The following is a 23,171-nucleotide window of genomic DNA, read 5'->3' as shown; positions in this document are numbered from 1 at the left end:
CGAGGTGCCAGCTGTGGTAGGGGGGAATTGGAAGTGTCCATGACAGGTGGGGAGGATTGGAGGTGAAACTTGCAAGTGGGAAGCTAGTGCTGATCAGGGGTGCCGGCCGCGTGTGGCCCTGTTGCACGAGGAGCTGGTGACAATTGCAGGTGGGGAGAGGTGGGATTGAGGTGCCGGATGATGGGAGCCTTTTGACAGTGGGAACCCACAGCCGGCGATGATGACAGGGGGGGCCCACAGCCATCGCTGATGACAGTGGGGGCCCACAGGCGGTGCTGATGACAGGGGGGCCCCACAGCCAGCGCTGATGACAGGGAGGCCCACAGCCAGCACTGATGACATCATTGCCCACAGCCGGCGATGATGACAGGGGGGCTCACAGCCAGTGCTGATAACAGGGGGGACCCATAGTCAGCGCTGGTTACAGTGGGGGCCCACAGCCAGCGCTGATGACAGGGGGGGCCCGCAGCCAGCGCTGATGACAGGGGGGATCCACAGCCAGCGCTGATGACAGGGGGGCTCACAGCCGGCGGTGGTTGGGATGTCTGCTACGGCTAACACACCGGGGAGTGTCGGCTATTGGTAACACCACCCTGGAGCCTACCCCCCCAAGTGCTTAATCCTAACCCTTCCCCTGGGCAGTAACCCTAACTCACACCCTGATACTCACCGGTATGTCGGCTGTCGGTGTCCCGAGTCTCCTGAGGGGTGTTGGGATTCCAGTGTCAGTCAAATGGCCTCTGGCATCCCGACCGCCGGGATGCCAAATGCATCCCATCCCCTATACACATACCACTTCTACACCTGCCTCATCCCCTATACACATAACCCTTCTATATTTACCTCATCCCCGTACACATACCACTATGCACCTAGCCCATCCCCTGTACACCTAACATTATACACCTGTCACCCCAAGTCAGCTTTATTTTTGCCATGCAAAATGTATATGTTTGGGAATTTAACAAGCATTTTTTTTCAACTTATCGCTCATTGTGTGGGGAGAAATTGTAGTGGAGGATTCAGGACTAAAATAAAATAAATAGAAGCTTATTGTAGTTACCAAGAGGTGGTGAGGAGGTGGACTCTACGGCTGGAGCGGGATGGTGGTGAAGTGGTCCCTGGAACCTGCGGCTGGAGCAGGATGGCGGTGGTAGCTGGACAATCCCAGCTGGACCTTGACTGCCATGGTGATACCGTGGGATGGGGGGTTGTGGGTCCAATGGGGGAAGGGTGTCAGTGGTACCAGTTACTGTCACTTCTCCAGCAGGTGCAGGGAAATGGGGCAGAGCAGCGAGAGGTGCTCAGGGGTGTCACAGCGGGGAGTACAAAGCCAGTCACTGCCCTGTATGTGACATTTAGCTGCCATACATTACCTGGTGAGCCCTCACTCACCTCCACCTCCTCAATGACAGCTCCCCTCACCTGTCTCCATCCCCCCATACTCGCACCACTGTTACACAGAGGCCGGGCTCTAGGCACCTGTGTGCTAGCTCTTCTTCCTGACGCTGTGGTCAGGGGTGGGGGGGATATGTAGTGTTAGCTCCGGTCCTCCAACCGCACTGCTGCCGCCGATACAGGGTTGACAGGGGCAGCCGGGCGGTGATAGACTGCCGCAGCTGCCCCTGAACCTCCTCCCAGCTCCACTGCCACCTGGGGACCAGGCAGTGACAATGAAGAAGTAGGCAGACACCGCTGCCCCTGTACCTCCTCCGCCACAACCACTGCAGGAGGTCCTAGTGTGACAGGGGCAGCCCGGCCGGCAGTTATGGTGACAGAAGTAGGTGGACACTGCTGGTCAGTTGGGGGGAAAGTATCCCCTACACCAGAACAATTAGTTGGGAAAATCACACAGGTTTGATTTTCCCAACTAGTTGGCCCGACTGTTTCTGCCCATTTTTCAGCATGTGGGAGCAAACGGCTGATAATCATTTGCTCCCACACACTACCAGATTATCGTTCCAAAAAGCCAAAAAGTTTGCTTGTTGGAACGATATCATTCTGATGTATGGCTAGCATTAGATTTGGCTGGGGTGTGTTAAAACTGAAATCTAAATTGCAGTGTAAAAATAAAGCAGCCATTATTTACCCTGCACAGAAACAATATACCCACCAAAATCTAACTCTCTCTGCACATATTATATCTGCCCCACTTTCAGTGCACATGGTTTTGCCCATTGGAGAAAGATTTTGCTGCTGCGATCAGGTCTGAATTAGGTCCATGTTGTGGTTATGGTACCAGTAGGAGACTCACTCATCCAGGAACTGACAGTACACTCACACAAAATCATTTTATTAAAGACATGGGGGTAAATTTACTAAGATTCGTATTTTCCCGTTTGAGGTCAAAGTTCAATCACGAATGACATCGAATGTGTAAATATGCAACTTTTTGAATTGATTACGACTAATTTACTAAGCTGCCGTATTCTGCATTTTCGGGTTTTCCGATGTCGATGTCATTCGTTTTTTTTGGCAGTGTTTTACGTGAGTGACTTGTAAAACACTGCCGACTTTAATACAATGAATCTCGGCCGGATCTGAGAGATCCGTGCTGGGCTTCATTGTGCAGCTTGTAAAAAAAATAAAAAATGTTTAAATGTAAAAAAAAAATTGCGTGGGGTCCCCCCTCCTAAGGCAAACCAGCCTCTGGCTCTTTGAGCCGATCCTGGTTGCAGAAATATGGGAAAAAAATGGACAGGGGTTCCCCCATATTTAAGCAACCAGCATCGGGCTCTGCGCCTGGTCCTGGTTCCAAAAATACGGGGAACAAAAAGAGTAGGGGTCCCCCGTATTTTTGAAACCAGCACCGGGCTCCACTAGCTGGACAGATAATGCCACAGCCGGGGGTCACTTTTATACAGTGCCTTGTGGCCGTGGCATCAAATATCCAACTAGTCACCCCTGGCCGGGGTACCCTGGGGGAGTGGGGACCCCTTCAATCAAGGGGTCCCCCCCCCAGCCACCCAAGGGCCAGGGGTGAAGCCCGAGGCTGTCCCCCCCATCCAATGGGCTGCGGATGGGGGGCTGATAGCCTTTGTGAAAAGTGATTGATATTGTTTTTAGTAGCAGTACTACAAGGCCCAGCAAGCCTCCCCCGCAAGCTGGTACTTGGAGAACCACAAGTACCAGCATGCGGCAGAAAAATGGGCCCGCTGGTACCTGTAGTACTACTACTAAAAAAATACCCCAATAAAGACAACACACACACACCTTGAAAGTATAACTTTAATACATCCATCCACACCTCCATATACACATACTTACCTTATGTTCCCACGCAGGTCGGTCCTCTTCTCCAGTAGAATCCATGGTGTACCTGTAGAAAAAATTATACTCACATAATCCAGTGTTTTCGGCTCCTCGGTAAATCCTTTTGTAATCAACGTACTTGAAAAAAATAAAAAAACGGATACCCGACCACGAACTGAAAGGGGACCCATGTTTTCACATGGGCCCCCTTTCCCCGAATGCCAGAAACCCACTCTGACTGATGTCTAAGTGGGTTTCTTCAGCCAATCAGGGAGCGCCACGTTGTGGCACCCTCCTGATCGGCTGTGTGCTCCTGTACTGTATGACAGGCGGCACACGGCAGTGTTACAATGTAGCGCCTATGCGCTCCATTGTAACCAATGGTGGGAACTGTCAGGTCAGCGGTTGACCGAAAGTGACCTCACCGCTGACCTGAAAGTTACCACCATTGGTTACAATGGAGCGCATAGGCGCTACATTGTAACACTGCCGTGTGCCGCCTGTAATACAGTACAGGCAGGGCCGGAGCTTCCACTAGGCAGCTTTAGGCAGCTGCCTAGGGGCGCCGGATCCTGAGGGGGCGGCCTTCTACAGCTGCCTGAAAAAGGTAGCATGGTCCTACCTCACAGTCGTCGCAATCCCCCGGCACTCGTATCTTACAGTAGTCGCAACTGGCAAGCTCCCGTATTGCAGCCTCCAGCTCCGCCTCCACCTGGCACAAGAAGTTTCTTTGACAGCTCCTGGAGTCCTGGCTGGGGGTGACATGTGGCGCTGCTCTTCATTGCAGGCTCTTTCGCAGACTACTCAGTCCCAACTCTGCATCGCATCCCGCAGGTAAGGTGGCTGCACAGTGCACTCTCTGCATTTGATAAGGAAAGAGGGTGAGAGCAGCAGAGCAGCAGTCATGCACACAGTCTGGGGGGGGGGGGGGGATGAGCAGCAGCACGCACACAGATGTGGAGGAGATAGAACAGCAGACATTTAACAGAGTGGGGGGGGTGAGAGCTGCAGGCACCCACACAGACTGGGGAGATGAGGAGAAGAGAGCAGCCATGCAACAGACTGGGGGTGGGGGAGAGCAGCAGCATGTCTTTCGCCTGAAGGGCGGGTAGGGGGAAGGGGCAGTAGGCAGAAGTTTTGCCTAGGGTTTTGAGAAACCTTGCACCAGCCCTGAGTACAGGAGCACACAGCCGATCAGGAGGGTGCCACAACGTGGCGCTCCCTGATTGGCTGAAGAAACCCACCTAGACATCAGTCAGAGTGGGTTTCTGGCATTCGGGGAAAGGGGGCCCATGTGAAAACATGGGTCCCCTTTCAGTTCGTGGTCGGGTATCCGTTTTTTTATTTTTTCAAGTACGTGGATTACAAAAGGATTTACCGAGGAGCCGAAAACACTGGATTATGTGAGTATAATTTTTTCTACAGGTACACCATGGATTCTACTGGAGAAGAGGACCGACCTGCGTGGGAACATAAGGTAAGTATGTGTATATGGAGGTGTGGATGGATGTATTAAAGTTATACTTTCAAGGTGTGTGTGTGTTGTCTTTATTGGGGTATTTTTTTAGTAGTAGTACTACAGGTACCAGCGGGCCCGTTTTTCCGCCGCATGCTGGTACTTGTGGTTCTCCAAGTACCAGCTTGCGGGGGAGGCTTGCTGGGCCTTGTAGTACTGCTACTAAAAACAATATCAATCACTTTTCACAAAGGCTATCAGCCCCCCATCCGCAGCCCATTGGATGAGGGGGACAGCCTCGGGCTTCACCCCTGGCCCTTGGGTGGCTGGGGGGGGAAGACCCCTTGATTGAAGCGGTCCTTACTCCCCCAGGGTACCCCGGCCAGGGGTGACTAGTTGGATATTTGATGCCACGGCCGCAAGGCACTGTATAAAAGTGACCCCCGGCTGTGGCATTATCTGTCCAGCTAGTGGAGCCCGGTGCTGATTTAAAAAATACGGGGGACCCCTACTCTTTTTGTTCCCCGTATTTTTGGAACCAGGACCAGGCGCAGAGCCCGATGCTGGTTGCTTAAATATGGGGGAACCCCTGTCCATTTTTTCCCCATATTTCTGCAACCAGGATCGGCTCAAAGAGCCCGAGGCTGGTTTGGTTTAGGAGGGGGGACCCCACGCAATTTTTTTTCTGAAAATTTAGAACATTCCCCCCCCCCTTTCCACTGAAAAACATGCACGGATCTCATGGATCCGTGCATGCCTATACAAGCACGGGATAAAAAAGCAGGTCTGTTTTTTTTTAGCACTTTTTCACGATTTGTATTTTATCACGGCAGTGTTTGGCTATTGTCGGCAGTGTTTGTGTTTTGCACTTTTTAGTAAATGACCGATTTCTACCAAATTGCAGGCGTATTTGACCGATGGTGTATTGATTCGTGATTTTTTCCTAGGACTTCCAAAATATTACGAATGCCCTCATCACTGCCGTGATTTTTGCTTAGTAAATTACCGAGATGACACTTTGAAGAAAAAACGTCATCTCGGTCAAAATCGGGACCTTAGTAAATATACCCCACGGACTTTGCCTATAAATTATATTCACGTTTTAACAAAGAGAATACAGTAATATCACCTGTGCACCGGGCAATTGGTGGCTTTGTGTTTCAAATGAGCTGCTGCATATAAAATTGGGTGACCAGCCTAATCATAGAAAGCGATATGTAGTGATATAGTATGTGCTTATTGGTGTTTGGAAGCGTGAAATGTGTATTGTAGGTAGCTACAATTGTAGTGTAATATATGTATTTAAATGATCTGATACAGAGAGAGTGTAATTTTGTTTCAGTAACTTGTACTGATACTTTAAAAAGTTGATACAATGATACAAAATACGGGAAAATCAAGGATTAAATGTAACTACTTGCACCAACGTGCTGCACTGTCTATTGAATGTCAATACACAATGTCTTTGGTAATTGTTTTGTGCTTGTATGTACACTAAAACAGAGGGAGGAGGGGAGGAAATCTGGAAAAAAAATATATAAGAAAAAATAGAAAAATGTATGTATCTGGAATATCACATGATGAATCCTGAAGATGCTGTTCAGACAAACATTGCAAAAATAAAGAAGCAAAAATGACAGAGACAGGGTCATGCAAATACTAAAATATGAAAAACCGGGGACATGATGAAAAAAAAAATACATATACTGTATAGCGAAGCAATGTTGCAGTGTGTAGGTCCAAAAAACAATGTCACTTGGTAAGTAGCAGCGTCCTGCTAGTTACTAAATACAGTGATGGGTACCTTACTTCTCACGCCTCTACCGCCCATCCTCCATACATTGAAATCCTTCATCATCTCTATATGTAATGCATATATTTAATAAAGGCATACAAATGACACCACTCTGTGCCATATAGAGAGCATTCTGGCACTAGTTACAGTAGCACATAGAGCCCTACAAAATGAATAAGAACAATGTATTGATGGATATACTGATTTCACTACCTTATTCAGGTTTATTCAGGATATACTGATTTCACAACCTTATTCAGGTTTGTTAGCAAACCAAAAAAGTACACTAATAGGCAAAACCATGTTGTACTGCAGGTGGGGCAGTTGTAATGAGGTCAGTATGAGATCCCGGTGGTCGTGAGCCTGGCGGTCAGGAGACCAATGCTGGGATCCCGTCAGCAGGCTGGGATCCCTTGCGGGCTCGCTACACTCTCCATGCTTTGGGCCCGGTGGTGACCTTCGGTTGCCACAGGGTACTATTCCCCCTCAGGCGGTGGTGTGGACCACCACCCAAGTGGGGAAAGCAGACAGCGGTCGGGATTATGACCACCAGTATTTAAGTTGGTGTCGGGATTCCACGTCAGTATCCTGACCGCCGGTCAATTGACTGCTTCCCAATGTAATAACCCCCATAGTTCGATATTACTGTATCATGAAAAAATTATTTGGAATCCCTGGTAATCACAAAAAAAACCTTGATCATAAGCTAAACTGCACTACAGTATGTGAATACCTTTATCAGCATGCATGTAAAATGGTCTTATAAATTTCTATGTCCACTTTTGTAAAAAATAAATAAACGGAAAAATATCTCGGTGACGATCATTCAGCAAAATATTATTAGTACTACCCAAGAGAACAGATAGTATAGAAAGGACAGAAACTACTGAATTTATATGGAGTCAGATGTTCCAAAAATAGAGCTCTCCGTTAAACACTCTATTGTACCTGGCTCAAGGCATTCTTGGCATTGCTTCATATCCCATTTGCTCTGGCTAGCAGCACTCACAACACTATCTCAATGCCAAAGTAATGACATAGGATATAAGGCTACACGAGGTCTTACTCTGTTCCACACAATTCCATGCAGGTGCTTCTATTTGATTTATGGAGCACTCTGCAGACTTTACCACATATATGCCAAATGGGTGAGAAGCATGGCAGCTGCTTTAGCAATTTGCAGACACTTTCTGGCACTACTATATCTGCTTTACTTGCCACTTTAGTCAAACAAATGCATGTCTGTGTCTGTGGTGCTGTATGGAATAGAGAACCTAATTTACGGCCGTTACGGCTGCAGCAGGTGGTCTTAGCCGTTTGACACTAAGAGGTATGGATTAGTATTGTAAGGTAGTTTAATACTGCATTTAAGAATGAAAAATGTGTGATATTTAAATTAGCCTCTTATAGTCATAATAAACATTTATCACACATGCGCAATATGACATGGTTATATTATACACTTCTCTGCTCTGCTATATAATGACTCTAACAGACTGTAGGCTTGCAGTAAAAAAATGAAGATCAAGTAAGATCATCTCTTATTAATCTGAACTGTGGAATACAGCCGGGTGGACACTGATCAGGGCCGCAACTAGGGTGGTGTGGAGTGTGCTACCCCACTTAGTGCTGCAGTGTAGGTGGCGCTGCTGGCGGCACTTGTCATTTATCTGATTTAATTACTTTCACTTGCAGCTTCCCCCCTTCACCCAGGCATTACCTGACCACTCCTGTCTCGTTCCCTCATCCCTTCTATTGCTAATAACCACACAACATTCATGAACTGAACTTAAGATTTCTTTGTTATTCAGTCACACTGTCCTTTATTACATTTCAAGATGACATACCCAGATTTCCTGGAAGGAGGGGGGGGGGGGGGGGGGGGGGGGGGACCAGCCAAGGAAATTTATAGAAGCAGCCCTAATGGAGGTGTGGTCCAATGAAGGGGTGGGGTCTATTGGGAGGGGGGGAGGGTGGAATCCCTCCTCATAAGACCTGACTGTATGCAATTTTGCTGCTGTTGTGTCTGAGACCAGGGGCAGATTGGGAACTAAAAGTGGCCCTGTAAAATTATGCAGCAGTGGCCTGTCATGGGCAGCACAAGAGGTATAACATGTTGTATAGCCATGGCAGCATCACTGGATGGAAGAGTTTCTGTATTGCAGATAATGAATAACAGAATGAATGGGGACACTGCAGTGTACTGAATGTGGTGGGCTGCCTGTCATGTGGGGGTGGGGGGGCACATGTCAACACACAAAACAGGCCTCACAGACATGTTAGCCTACCTGGAATTTTCCTGGTGAACCTCATGGCCAATCCGTCCCTGGTACTGTCTAGCTGCTTGCAGCTGAATGCATTGGGATGTTGCAGTGGTACTGTCTAGCTGCCTACAGCTGAATACATTGTGATGTCACGGTGGTACTGTCTAGCTGCCTGCAGCTGAATGCATTGTAATGCCACTGAGGTACTGTTTAGCTGCCTGCAGCAGAATGCATTGGGATGTAACAGTGGTACTGTCTATCTGCCTGTAGCTGAATGCATTGTGGTGTCACAGAGGTACTATCTAGCTGCCTGCAGCTGAATGCATTGTGATGTCAGCATGGTACTGACTAGCTGCCTGCAGCTAATTGCATTGTGATGTCACAGTGGTACTGTTTAGGGGCCTGCAGCTGAATGCATTGTGATGTTCCAGAGGTACTGTCTAGCTGCCTGTAGCTGAATGCATTGTGATGTCACAGAGGTACTTTTTAGCTTCCTGCCACTGAATGCATTGTGATGTCATAGTACTACTGTTTCTCTGCACCTGAATGCATTGTGATATCACAGAGGTACTGTTTAGCTGCCTGCAACTGAATAAAATGTGATGTCACAGTGATGCTTTCTAGCTGCCTGCAGCTAATTGCATTGTGAATCACAGTGGTACTTTTTAGCTGCCTGCGGCTGAAAGCATTGTGATGTCACAGAGTTACTGTCTAGCTGCCTGCAGCTGAATGCATTGTGATATCACAGAGGTACTGCCTGCAACTAATTGCATTGGGATATGACAGTTGTACTGTTTAGCTGCCTTCAACTGACTACATTATGATGTCACAGTGGTACTTTCTAGCTGCCTGCAGCTAAATACATTGTGATACCACAGAGGTACTGTTTAGCTACCTGCAGCTAAATGCATTGTGATGTCACAGAGGTACTAATTAGCTGCCTGCAGCTGAATGCATTGTGATGTCACAGAGGTACTGTTTAGCTGCCTGCAACTGAATGCATTGTGATGTCACAGAGGTACTGTCTAGCAGCCTGCAGCTTAATGCATTGTGATGTCATAGAGGTATTGTTTAGCTGCCTGCAGCTGAATGTGGTACTGTGCTATCTGCCTGCAACTAATTGCATTGGGATGTGACAGTTGTACTGTTTAGCTGCCTGCAGCTGCATGTATTGTGTTGTCACAGTGGTACTTCCTAGATGCCTGCAGCTAAATGCATTGTGATGCCACAGGGGTCAGGGCAGTAACTAGGTGTGTGCCGATGGTGCCTTGCCCACAGTGCCGTAACTAGGCATTTTAGCGCTGTGTGCAAGAAACTACAGTGGCGCCCCCCCCCCCCATGCAAGATAGGGGCAGTGCGCGCCGCAGGCGCGTGAAAAATTTATAGGGGCGTGGCTTCACGGGGAAGGGGCGTAGCCACAAAATAATAGCAATTCATACTACGGTGCACAGTAGTCTGCATTATTCAAATTACGCTGCACAGTAGCGCCACTACACCAGGTAGAGCCCCTTTTATACATTACAGTAGACAGCGTCCCCCTTTTTACACATTACGGCAGCCAGTCCCCCTTTTTACACATTGCGGCAGCCAGGACCCCTTTTTACACATTGCGGCAGCCAGGCCCCCTCTTTACACATTGCGGCAGCCAGGCCCCCTTTTTACACATTGCAGCAGCCAGGCCCCCTTTTTACACATTGCGGCAGCCAGGACCCCATTTTACACATTGCGGCAGCCAGGACCCCTTTTTACACATTGCGGCAGCCAGACCCCCTTTTTACACATTGCGGCAGCCAGGACCCCTTTTTACACATTACGGCAGCCAGTCCCCCTTTTTACACATTACGGCAGCCAGTCCCCCTTTTTACACATTGCGGCAGACGGTGTCCCCCTGAGAGAGAGAGAAAGAGAGAGAGAAAGATAGAAAGAGAGAGAGAGGGATATACTTACCTTCTCCCCGCTGACAGGCTCCTCGTGCTGGCATCTCCCTCTCGGTGCAGGCAGTGAGATGAAGAAGGAGGGGGAGCAGGGAGCCTCAGCAGCGCTATTTGATTGGTAGTAAGCGCCGCAGCAGCATCCCCCTCTCCTTCTGTATTGGCTGCCCGGCGCTGCTATGGATGCTGGGATGAAGGAACCGCATCCCAGCATCCATAGCAGCGCCAGGCAGCCAATACAGAAGGAGAGGGGGATGCTGCAGCGGCGCTTACTACCAATCAAATAGCGCTGCTGCGGCTCCCTGCTCCCCCTCCCTCCTCCTCCTTGAACCCGGCGCTGGTCTCCTCTCCCTCCAGCCGCGCACGGCGCACACAGAGGCAGCATGTAATGAGTCAATTTGACTCATTACATGCTGCTGGCCGTTGCGCCCTCAGGGCAACTGTGTTGTGTGCCAAGCCCCCTTGGCACACACGTAGTTACGGCGCTGCTTGCCCACAGCGCAACTGCACTGAGGGCGCACCATCTGGCATCACCACCCGCACGGCCGCTTAAAAAGAATGAATCTACCAGGACCCAGGAGGCGCCCACCACACCGCAGCTCCGCGCGAGTGAAGAAACAGGAAATAAACTACAGCTCCCAGCAGCCCTTGCTGCAGGAAGCTGTAGTTTATTTTCTGTTTCATCACTCAGCCAGAGTGGGTACGGCGTGTGATGCTGCCCCCGCGCTCTTACTGTTGCCGGCCCCACAGCGCAGCACTGCAGGAGAGGAGACTGAGAAGCCAGCCCTTGCTGCTGGGAGCTGACTGAGCTCTCAGGCTGTCAGGGGGCGGAGCCAAGCTCAGGCAGACGTTAAAGACAGAAGACCCACACTCCGGACGAGCAGAGGTGACATGAAGTGTGTAAGTCTGTCACTCTATTCCAACTCTCTCCTTCATCTCTACCTCTGTATAACACTCTCTCCTCTCTCTTATCTTTCTTATCGCTCCCCCTGTGTAACACTCTCCCCTCTACCTTATCTCTCCTCCTGTGTAACTCTCCTCCCCACCTTATCTCCCCCCCTCTGTAACTCTCCTCCCTACCTTATCTCTCCCCCTGTGTAACTCTCCCCCTGTGTAACTCTCCCCCCTATCTTATCTCTCCCCCTGTGTAACACTTCCCCTACCTTATCTCTCCCCGTGTGTAACTCCCCACTACCTTATCTCTCCCCGTGTGTAACTCTCCCCACTACCTTATCTCTCCCCGTGTGTAACTCTCCCCACTACCTTATCTCTCCCCGTGTGTAACCCTCCCCCCACCTTATCTCTCCCCCTGTGTAACTCCCCCCTGTGTTATTCTCACCCCTACCTTATCTCTCCCCCTGTGTAACTCTCCCCCCTACCTTATCTCTCCACCTGTGTAATTCTCCCCCCCTGTGTAACACTCTCCCCTCTACCTTATCTCTCCCCCTGTGTAACTCGACCCCCTACCTTATTTCTCCCCCTGTGTATCTCTCCCCCTATCTTATCTCTCCCCCTATGTAACACTTCCCCTACCTTATCTCTCCCCATGTGTAACTCTCCCCACTACCTTATCTCTCCCCATGTGTAACCCTCCCCCCACCTTATCTCTCCCCCTGTGTAACTCCCCCCCTGTGTAATTCTCACCCCACCTTATCTCTCCCCCCTGTGTAACTCTCCCCCTACCTTATCTCTCCCCCTGTGTAACACTTCCCCTACCTTATCTCTCCCCATGTGTAACCATCTCCCCCACCTTATCTCTCCCCCTGTGTAACTCTCCCCTGTGTAATGATCACCCATACCTTATCTCTCCCCCTGTGTAACTCTCCCCTCTACCTTATCTCTCCCCCTGTGTAACTCTCCCCCCTATCTTATCTCTCCCCCTGTGTAACACTCTCCCCTCTACCTTATCTCTCCCCCTACCTTATCACTCCCCCTGTTTAACTCTCCCCCTATCTTATCTCTCCCCCTGTGTAACACTTCCCCTACCTTATCTCTCCCCATGTGTAACTCTCCCCACTACCTTATCTCTCCCCATGTGTTACCCTACCCCCCACCTTATCTCTCCCCCTGTGTAACTCTCCCCCTATCTTATCTCTCACCCTGTGTAACTCTCCCCCCTATCTTATCTCTCACCCTGTGTAACTTTCCCCCCTATCTTATCTCTCCCCTCTATCTGATCTCTCCCCCCTGTGTAACTCTCCCCCTACCTTATCTCTCCCCCTGTGTAACTCTGCCCTACGTTATCTCTCCCCCTGTGTAACACTTCCCCTACCTTATCTCTCCCCATGTGTAACTCTTCCCCTTCTTTATCTCTCCCCCTGTGTAACACTCCCCCTATCTTATCTCTCCCCTCTATCTGATCTCTCCCACTGTGTAACTCTCCCCTACCTTATCTCTCCCCCTGTGTAACTCTGCCCTACCTTATCTCTCCCCCTGTGTAACACTTCCCTACTTTATCTCTCCCCCTGTGTAACTCCCCCTTACCTTATCTCTCCCCCTGTGTAACTCTCCCCCACCTTATCTTCCCCCTGTGTAACACTCCCCCTACCTTATTTCTCCCCCTGTGTAACACTTCCCCTACTTATCTCTCCCCGTGTGTAACCCCTCCCCCTTCTTTATCTCTCCCCCTGTGTAACTCTCCCCTACCTTATCTATCCTCCTGTATAACACTCTCCCCTATCGTATCTCTCCCCCTGTATAACACTCTCCCCTACCTTATCTCTCCCCCTGTATAACACTCTCCCCTACCTTGTCTCTCACCCTATATAACACTATCCCCTACCTTAACTCTCACCTTCTTGTATAACACTCTCCGCTATCTTACCTCCCCCCTGTATAATCTCCCCTATCGTATCTCTCCGCCTGTATAACACTCCCCATAAAATCTCTCCCGCCATATAACACTCTCCCCCACCTTATCTCTTACCCTGTATAACACTTCCCCTATCTTATCTTTCCCCTGTATAACACCCTCTCCTTCCTCCTCGTTCCATCTGTATAACACTCTCTCCTTCCTTCTCTATACCTCTGTATAACACACTCTCCTTCCTCCTCGCTCCCTCTGTATAACACCCTGTCCTTCCTTCTCTCTACCTCTGTATAACACTCTCTCCTTCCTCTTCTTTCCCTCTGTATAACACTCTCTCTCCTTCCTCCTCTCTCTCTCTGTATAACACCCTCTCCGCGCTCCCTCCGTATAACACTCTCTCCTTCCTCCGCGCTCCCTCTTTATAACACCCTCTTCTTCCTCTTCTCTCCCTCTGTATAACACTCTTCTTCCTCCCCTCTCTCTCTCTGTATAACACTCTCTCCTTCCTCCACGCTCCCTTCGTATAACACTCTCTCCTTTCTCGTCTCCTTCTCTGTATAACACCTCTTCTTCCGCCTCTCTCCGTCTGTATAACACCCTCTCCTTCCTCCACGCTCCCTCTGTATAACACTCTCTCCTTCCTCCACGCTCCCTCCGTATAACACTCTCTTCCTTGTCTCTCCCTCTGTATAACACTCTCTCATGCCTTCTCGCTCCCTCTGTATAACAGCGCTACCTTTCTCCTGGATCTGATGCTCCGCCCCCCCTGCAGTGTCTCTAGGGAGAGACATGATAACATAGGAGGAGGCATTCCAGCTCACAGTGCAGCAGCAGCCCAGTGAGTCCGGAGTCAGACCTCCGGTGACCTTTTCCCCACCTGCCGTCAGTCACAGAGCTTGGGGTGGTGAGTGATGTTTGAAACAAGAATATTTTTTTATTTTATATTTCTCTACCTGGAGTAATGTGTAAAATGGGACTCTATCTGGTGTAAAGTGTGTAAGTGGCACTACTGTGCAGTGTAATTTGAGTACTGGAGACTACTGTGCAGTGTAGTATGAATTGGTATTATTTTATGGTCACACCTCTTCCCCTAGAAGCCATGCCCCTATACCTTTGGCGCGCGCCTACGATGTGCGCTGGCCCTGTTTTAAATATTGGGGGGGGGGGGCGCCGATGCTATTTCTTGCACGCAGTGCTAAAATGTCTGGTTATGGCACTGACAGGGTTACTCTTTAGCTGTCTGCAGCTGAATGCATTGTGATGTCACAGAGGTACTGTCTAGCTGCCTGCAGCTGAATCCAATGTGATGTCACAGTGGTACTGTCTAGCTGCCTGCAGCTGAATGCAATGTTATGTCACAGTGGCACTTTCTAGCTACTTGCAGCTGAATGCATTGTGATGTCACAGAGGTACTGGTTAGCTGCCTGCAGCTGAATGCATTGTGATGTCACAGTGGTACTTTCTAGCTGCCTGCAGCTAAATACATTGAGATGCCACAGAGGTACTGTTTAGCTGTCTGCAGCTAATTGCATTGTGATGTCACAGTGGTACTGTTTAGGTGCCTGCAGCTGAATGCATTGTGATGTTCCAGAGGTACTGTCTGGCTGCCTGCAGCTGTATGCATTGTGGTGTCACAGAGGCACTTTTTAGCTGCCTGCAGCTGAATGCATTGTGATGTCACTGTGGTACTTTCTAGCTGCCTGCAGCTGAATGCATTGTGATGTCACAGAGGTACTGGTTTGCTGCCTGCATCTGAATGCATTGTGATGTCACAGTGGTACTGGGCTATCTTCCTGCAACTAATTGCATTGGGATGTGACAGTTGTACTATTTAGCTGCCTGCAGCTGAATACATTATGATGTCACAGTGGTACTGTCTATCTGCCTGCAGCTAAATACATTGTGATGCCACAGAGGTACTGTTTAGCTGCCTGCAGCTAAATGCATTGTGATGTCACAGAGGTACTAATTAGCTGCCTGCAGCTGAATGCATTGTGATGTCACAGAGGTACTGTCTAGCAGGCTGCAGCTTAATGCATTGTAATGTCACAGTGGTACTTTCTAGCTGCCTGTAGCTGAATGCATTATGATGTCACAGAGGTATTGTTTAGCTGCCTGCAGCTGAATGCATTCTGATGTCACAGTGGTACTGTCTAGCTGCCTGCAGCTGAATGCATTGTGGTGTCACAGAGGTACTTTTTAGCTGCCTGCGGATGAAAGCATTGTGATGTCACAGAGATACTGTCTAGCTGCCTGCAGCTGAATGCATTGTGATGTCACAGTGGTACTGGGCTATCTGCCTGCAACTAATTGCATTGGGATGTGACAGTTGTACTGTTTAGCTGCCTGCAGCTGAATACATTATGATGTCACAGTGGTACTGTCTATCTGCCTGCAGCTAAATACATTGTGATGCCACAGAGGTACTGTTTAGCTGCCTGCAGCTAAATGCATTGTGATGTCACAGAGGTACTAATTAGCTGCCTGCAGCTGAATGCATTGTGATGCCACAGAGGTACTGTCTAGCAGCCTGCAGCTTAATGCATTGTGATGTCACAGTGGTACTTTCTAGCTGCCTGTAGCTGAATGCATTGTGATATCACAGAGGTATTGTTTATCTGCCTGCAGCTGAATGCATTGTGATGTCACAGAGATACTGTCTAGCAGCCTGCAGCTTAATGCATTGTGATATCACAGTGGTACTTTCTAGCTGCCTGTAGCTGAATGCATTATGATGTCACAGAGGTATTGTTTAGCTGCCTGCAGCTGAATGCATTGTGATGTCACAGTGGTACTGTCTAGCTGCCTGCAGCTGAATGCATTGTGGTGTCACAGAGGCACTTTTTAGCTGCCTGTGGATGAAAGCATTGTGATGTCACAGAGATACTGTCTAGCTGCCTGCAGCTGAATGCATTGTGATGTCACAGAGGTACTGATTAGCTGCCTGAATCTGAATGCATTGTGATGTCACAGTGGTACTGGGCTATCTGCCTGCAACTAATTGCATTGGGATGTGACAGTAGTACTGTTTAGCTGCCTGCAGCTGAATACATTATGATGTCACAGTGGTACTGTTTAGCTGCCTGCAGCTAAATGCATTGTGATGTCACAGAGGTACTAATTAGCTGCCTGCAGCTGAATGCATTGTGATGTCACAGAGGTACTGTCTAGCAGCCTGCAGCTTAATGCATTGTGATGTCACAGTGGTACTTTCTAGCTGCCTGTAGCTGAATGCATTGTGATGTCACAGAGGTATTGTTTAGCTGCCTGCAGCTGAATGCATTGTGATGTCACAGAGGTACTGTTTAGCAGCCTGCAGCTTAATGCATTGTGATGTCACAGTGGTACTTTCTAGCTGCCTGTAGCTGAATGCATTATGATGTCACAGAGGTATTGTTTAGCTGCCTGCTGCTGAATCCATTGTGATGTCACAGAGGTACTTTTTAGCTGCATACAGCTGAATGCATTGTGATGTCACAGTGGTACTAATTAGCTGCCTGCAGCTGAATGCATTGTGATGTCACAGAGGTACTGTTTAGGGGCCAGCAGCTGAATGCATTGTATTGTCACAGTGGTACTTTCTAGCTGCCTGCAGCTGAATCCAATGTGATTTCACAAAGGTACTGTCTAGCTGCCTGCAGCTGTATGCATTGTGATGTCATAGTGGTACTGTCTAGCTGCCTGCAGCTGAATGCAATGTTATATCACAGTGGTACTTTCTATCTACCTGCAGCTGAATGCATTGTGATGTCACAGAGGTACTGGTTAGCTGCCTGCAGCTGAATGCATTGTGATGTCACAGTGGTACTTTCTAGCTGCCTGCAGCTAAATACATTTAGATGCCACAGAGGTACTGTTTCGCTGTCTGCAGCTAATTGCATTGTGATGTCACAGTGGTACTGTTTAGGTGCCTGCAGCTGAATGCATTGTGATGTTCCAGAGGTACTGTCTAGCTGCCTGTAGCTGAATGCATTGTGGTGTCACAAAGGTACTTTTTAGCTGCCTGCGGATGAAAGCATTGTGATGTCACAGAGATACTGTCTAGCTGCCTGCAGCTTAATGCATTGTTATGTCACTGTGGTACTTTCTAGCTGCCTGCAGCTGAATGCATTGTGATGTCACAGAGGTACTGGTTAGCTGCCTGCATCTGAATGCATTGTGATGTCACAGTGGTACTGTCTAGCTGCCTGCAGCTGAATCCAATGTGATGTCACAAAGGTACTGTCTAGCTGCCTGCAACTGAATGCATTGTGATGTCACAGTGGTACTGTCTAGCTGCCTGCAGCTGAATGCAATGTTATATCACAGTGGTACTTTCTAGCTACCTGCAGCTGAATGCATTGTGATGTCACAGAGGTACTTTCTAGCTACCTGCAACTGAATGCATTGTGATGTCACAGAGGTACTGGTTAGCTGCCTACAGCTGAATGCATTGTGATGTCACAGAGGTACTTTCTAGCTACCTGCAACTGAATGCATTGTGATGTCACAGAGGTACTGGTTAGCTGCCTACAGCTGAATGCATTGTGTTGTCACAGAAGTACTTTTTAGCTGCCTGTGGCTGGATATATTGTGATGTCATAGTGGTACTGTCTATCTGCCTGCAGCTGAATGCAATGTTATATCACAGTGGTACTTTCTAGCTACCTGCAGCTGAATGCATTGTGATGTCACAGAGGTACTGTTTAGCTGCCTGCAGTCAAATGCATTGTGATATCACAGAGGTACTGTTTAGCTGCCTGCAGTCGAATGCATTGTGATGTCACAGAGGTACTGTTTAGCTGCCTTTTTGCTGAATGCATTGTGATGTCACGGAGGTACTGTCTAGCTGCCTGCCCTTTTAAATTTTGTAGAAGTGGCCCGACATGGGCAACACAAGACATATAACATACCATGGCAGCATCAATGGATGGCAGAGTTGCTGTGCTGCAGGGATTGAATAACAGAATGAACGGGAACAATGCAGTGTACTGAGTGTGGTGGGCTGCCTGTCATGTGAGGGTAGGGGGTGGGGCCACATGACAACTCACAATACATTAAAATTATATGGTTCCTGTATAGTACAGGAGCCAAAGAAAAAAGGACTACAAGTCTTTTCTGGGGCACATTTCGTGAACAAGCTCCACGAGCGAAACGTACGTCACTTCCGGTTCCGGTTTCCGAACTTCCGGTCGACGGACCGCGGATACCGGCGTGTCTCTCCTGCTGGACTCAGCCTCCGACATGGATTTCGAGTGACGGTCTCCACTGACCAAGGGGGGTATCTCACCCCTCCATCGAACAGTAGGATCTTATTTCAAGTTTGAAGCCGCACTCGCTTTGTATCATTCAGTGATATCAGTTAATCTGTTTGTTGTACCAAATTTCTCAGGTACCATTGTGACTATTTAATTATACCAATTATTATGACCTGATATACGTGTAAAACATGACAACAATGGAACAACGTCCGGTTTGGTAGTAAAACCAAACTCTGTTTCAGGATTCATCTCTTACATAGTTTTTCCATTTTTTTCATTTTTTTCATTATTTACATCTATTTTCACTTTTTTCAATTTTTTTTTTTTCCATTTCTGGGGGCACTTTACCCCTGCACCTAACAGTGAAATATTATCCTTATGCCTGATGCCCCACCTTTTGCAATATCTCCACAACAACCGCACACCTGTTTTGTTGCACCAAGTTTTCCAGATATCCATGTGATTTTTTCACGTACATATAGTAATTTTTTCTGATACTATTCATATTCATAATAATTTTTCTGAAATTTGTGTGCAACATGGGGATTTTGGGACAGCATCAGGCTTATCAGTCAAACTGAACTCTGGTTCAGGACTTATCTATAACTTGTCCTCTCCAACATTATCAACATTCACTGTTGTGCTATTATTATCTGGACTTATAGGAGTTCCTGAAACTTCCATTACACAATACTTGGTTCCGGACATTGTAAAGCAGGATAGATTCACCTGCGGTCAAACCACACTGAGTATGCCCAACCACGTCTGATCTTGGAAGCCAAGCACTGTGGGCCAGGCCAGTACCTGGTTGGGAGACCACCAGAGAATACTTGGTACTGCAGGTATTTTTATCCTGCAGAAAACTATCAGATCTGGAGCCAAAGTACCAGTCATAACTCATTATATCTACTTCAGCTTATAAAAACAGATTCTCACCTAAGTAACAGGGTGAGCCCAGCTTTGTTAACCAGAGAAATACTTCTCTCTTCTAGAACAGTCATAGTGTGATTTATCACAGGCACATTTCATCACTTTAGAAGAAGAAAACCTTCATATTATTCAAAATTCGATTATAAGCTATTCTAACAACAGAGAGACACACATATTTTTGCATAACGGAGCCAGTCAGTTCGATTTGGATAACCTTGTATAATCAACTATATAAATTGTTGGGATAATCCTCAAGATAAATAGATAACATCTTTATTATACTTTAGTTCTCTTTATTTTTTTGCCTCATAGCACCTTATTTCTAGAGGAATACTAACAAAAGTTATATTTTAATTACGATAATATTACACAATTGACTACAAAAGTGTGCCCCAGAAAAGACTTGTAGTCTTTCTTTTTTCTTTGGCTCCTGTACTATACAGGAACCATATAATTTTACTGTATTAGTTTACTGAACTACCTCTGGGAGCACCACCAACCCAGTGCCGGTCATGAATTATTCAAGTACATGGCCATATGTTGGTTAACGTGATAGCTATAGGTTTATCCTATATCAAATAAATTAGAAAGTTCTCAGATTGAGAGATCCTGTGCAGACTCTACCAACCCCCCTTTTGTTTCAAAGTAACTCACAATACATGCCCAACAAACATGTCAGCCTACCAGGAATCTTCCTGGTGAGCTCTATGGCCAATCCGCCCCTGCAGGATTCAAACCCATTGCCTGTGGCATTGCAGTCAGACACACAATTCATTGAGCTACAGTAGGGAATTCTAACTATTTAAAGCTCACCTTGTACTTTGTGAAAAATTGAAAAGCTATCTTTGCAATGGGGTGGGGCAGCAAATCTCTTTGTGGCACAGGACACCAAAAAGTGTAGTTATGGCTCTGGCACTGACGTAGTGCTAGTTGGATACAATTGTGACTGCATTGCTCTCACTAGACCAAGTTAGTACTTTACACAGATGTGTCCTCATACACCTATCCTTTTTTTACCATATGATGTGAGACAACTGGCACATATCCGATGCTGTGTACGTCTTCTCAGTTTTGCATTTTGGTTCACATACTGTATAATGTAGTAGGTCAGTGATTCCCAACTTCAGTCCTCAATGCACTTTCTCCTCAATTTTTTTTATCTTAGGGCCTAATAAATTACCCCATCCCCTGTCAGCATTCTAATTGTCTGTTGGGATTCTGGTGCCAGTCATGTGACCGGCAGCATCCCGACTACTGGATGGCAAAATGTCCCAAACTTGATGTGTACCTATAGTTATGGCCCCATATTGTACATTACAGATATATTGGGGCAGTGTTTAAAAACCAAAAAGTCGGGTCGCAAATCAAACATTTTTGAAAAGTTTAATTTCTCTGATTCCCTGACTCTCTCATGGATCACTGATCATCACTGGCCAGATGGCATAACACTGAGCAACGGCTTTCAATCATAGAATACTCTTTAACATTTTAATGCTATTTTTCATTTGTGTGATGCCTTGGGGTGGTTTTGACTGGTCGGTTTTTAATGATGCCCCATACCCAAGACATGAACCCTCAGAATGTTAGGGACTTACCCGATGAGGTTACCTGGACATTGGTGGGCAAGCCCTTAACTTTTCCCAAATTTATGCTAACAACTTCTTATTTTGATGTTTAATTGTAAAATGTATTTTGATTTTGACTAGTAATGTTTGCATAGTGCACCTGCATCTTTTCTTTCTATGTGTTGTAGTACTAAAAGTTTCAGCAAGGTAGCGCCTCTCATTACAATTAGCTAGGGTGTGCAGTCTAGAGTCCCTCCCCCTATATATCGCTAGCGAAATTGCTAGGTTTGGTATGCAACACATCATACCTAGAGTCCGTCGCTAGTGACCAAGGGAGCATGCAATCTCTTATACACACTGAGCGATTTAGGTGATTTGTTGTTACGAAATAGCAAATCGTCCCGACATCGCTCTAGTGTATACCCAGCTTAAAAGAGTACTGTAAAGGTTAAGCAATGGAGTAGCGCACACCAGTGCCGTAACTAGGCATTTTAGCGCTGTGTGCAAGAAACGACAGTGGCGCCCCCCCCCCCCCCATGTAAGATAGGGGCAGTGCGCGCCGTAGGCGAGCGAAAATTTTATAGGGGCGTGGCTTCACGGGGAAGGGGCATGGCCACAAAATAATAGCAATTCATATTACGGTGCACAGTAGTCTACATTATTCAAATTACGCTGCACAGTAGCGCCACTACACCAGGTAGAGCCCCTTTTATACATTACAGCAGACAGCGTCCCCCTTTTTACACATTGCGGCAGCCAGTCCCCTTTTTACACATTGCGGCAGCCAGGCCTCCTTTTTACACATTGCGGCAGCCAGTCCCCCTTTTTACACATTGCGGCAGCCAGGCCCCCTCTTTACACATTGCGGCAGCCAGGACCCCTTTTTACACATTGCGGCAGCCTCTCCCCCTTTTTACACATTATGGCAGCCAGTCCCCCTTTTTACACATTGCGGCAGCCAGTCCCCCTTTTTACACATTGCGGCAGCCAGGACCCCTTTTTACACATTGCGGCAGCCAGGACCCCTTTTTACACATTGTGGCAGCCAGGCCCCCTTTTTACACATTGCGGCAGCCAGGACCCCTTTTTACACATTGTGGCAGCCAGGCCCCCTTTTTACACATTGCGGCAGCCAGTCCCCCTTTTTACACATTATGGCAGCCAGTCCCCCTTTTTACCCATTGCGGCAGCCAGGACCCCTTTTTACACATTGCGGCAGCCAGGACCCCTTTTTACACATTGCGGCAGCCAGGACCCCTTTTTACACATTGCGGCAGACAGTGTCCCCTGAGAGAGAGAGAGAGAGAGAGAAAGAGAGAGAGGGATATACTTACCTTCTCCCCGCTGACAGGCTCCTCGTGCTGGCATCTCCCTCTCGGTGCAGGCAGTGAGGTGAGAAGGAGGAGGAGGGAGGGGGAGCAGGGAGCCGCAGTAGCGCTATTTCATTGGTAGTAAGCGCCGCTGCAGCATCCCCCTCTTCTTCCGTATTGGCTGCCTGGCGCTGCTGTGGATGCTGGGATGGAGGAACCTCATCCCAGCATCCATAGCAGCGCCGGGCAGCCAATACAGAAGGAGAGGGGGATGCTGCAGCGGCGCTTACTACCAATGAAATAGCGCTGCTGCGGCTCCCTGCTCCCCCTCCCTCCTCCTCCTTGTCCGCTGCCTGGCGCTGGTCTCTTCTCCCTCCAGCGCGGCGCACGGCGCACACAGCAGAGGCGGCATGTAATGAGTCAATTTGACTCATTACATGCCGCTGGCCGTGCGCCCTCAGGGCAACTGCGCTGTGTGCCAAGCCCACTTGGCACACACGTAGTTACGGCCCTGGCGCACACTAGCGCATCACCTGAGGAAGCGGGGCTGCCAATACGAGAAAATATTCAGCTTCCTGGATGCTTCGGCCAGGCTGTCCACACTGCAGGGTGTGTGTGC

At 48.2% G+C, this 23,171-nt stretch overlaps 1 protein-coding gene and 1 pseudogene across 4 annotated transcripts in view; both read left to right on the top strand.

The window, feature by feature from the left end:
- The window catches only part of THSD4 (thrombospondin type 1 domain containing 4), a 1,279,073-nt gene that overhangs the window by 1,058,304 nt on the left and 197,598 nt on the right, over positions 1 to 23,171 (top strand). The window lies entirely within an intron of this gene.
- Positions 19,475 to 19,592, top strand: LOC134937643 (5S ribosomal RNA; annotated as a pseudogene).

This window comes from Pseudophryne corroboree, chromosome 6 (genome assembly GCF_028390025.1).
Source record: "Pseudophryne corroboree isolate aPseCor3 chromosome 6, aPseCor3.hap2, whole genome shotgun sequence".
Taxonomy (NCBI): domain Eukaryota; kingdom Metazoa; phylum Chordata; class Amphibia; order Anura; family Myobatrachidae; genus Pseudophryne; species Pseudophryne corroboree.
The sequence above is the reverse complement of the archived record's forward strand: the minus strand, read 5'-3'. Positions and strand labels throughout refer to the sequence as shown.